At 30.3% G+C, this 1,066-nt stretch overlaps 1 protein-coding gene across 1 annotated transcript in view; it reads right to left on the bottom strand.

Annotated features, from left to right (window-relative positions):
• LOC107751217 (ephrin type-A receptor 8-like) overlaps positions 1–1,066 on the bottom strand; it is a 50,490-nt gene that overhangs the window by 48,863 nt on the left and 561 nt on the right. The gene's annotated exons all lie outside the window — the stretch shown is intronic.

Genomic DNA, 1,066 nt, shown 5'->3' on the forward strand with positions numbered 1-1,066 from the left:
GAACGGCATTTATTAGAAATAGAAATCTTTTGTAACATTATAATAACATAATAATTACCTTATATACTTTTGTGAAACTTTCTATCAATTTAATGCATCCTTGAATTAAATTACATTAAATTAAACAAAAAAAATTAAATGAAATTAAATATTATATAATCCATCATTAAATAAAAGTAATTTTTTTTTTTTTAAAGTACTGACCCAAAACGTATTTTCTGACCCCACACAAATAAATAAAATAAAATAAAATAAAATGTTTTTATTCAAGACACAACCTATTTTAATAAATTTCAAATATATTCAAATATAAACCAGTTCTTTTAAATTGTAATAATATTTCACAATATTACTGTTTTTGTTGTTTTTAAATGCAGCCTTGATGAGCACAAGAGAAGCCTTTCAAAAACATTTTAGTTTAAAAAAAAAGTTGTTTCATAGGTGAATCAAATTATTACATTTTGATGAATGATTACAAGGACCTTTGGAATTATTAGTTATTATTCTTCTTTGGAATAATATGCACCAGCTGTTCACAATAAGACCAGTAATGTGAACTGAGAAAGTAAACAGTTAATTTTTTTTATTTCATGCTGACTTTAAAGCTGCTTTATGTAATTTCTGTGCCACCGGCTCTAACACTGCCAATAAGACCGTTTTGATAACATAGCCTACTCATCATAAAACAACAAACAGTACAATTGTGCAACAGAACGCAGCGTTAGTGCCAGCAAGAAACTGGTGAGGGGAAACGAATGAAAATGACTAGACAATGCCAATCTGAAGCCAGCTGGCTTGAGCTGGAGGAGCAAGTTCATTCACTAGTGCCATTCAATGGAACTGCAAGAACAATCACTGATTCCAAATATGATTTACAAACTCTTCATCTGCCAAACTCACACCACAGGTTGATATGCTGGACAATTCAAACCAGGGGCGTAGCCATCAATTCAGAAGTGAGGGGGACAGAAATGTTATACAGGTGCATCTCAATAAATTAGAATGTTATTCAACTCAAATTGTGAAACTCGTGTATTAAATAAATTCAATGCACACAGACTGAAGT

Source organism: Sinocyclocheilus rhinocerous, unplaced genomic scaffold (assembly GCF_001515625.1).
Source record: "Sinocyclocheilus rhinocerous isolate Xijiao unplaced genomic scaffold, SAMN03320098_v1.1 scaffold362, whole genome shotgun sequence".
In the NCBI taxonomy this organism is placed as follows: Eukaryota; Metazoa; Chordata; class Actinopteri; order Cypriniformes; family Cyprinidae; genus Sinocyclocheilus; species Sinocyclocheilus rhinocerous.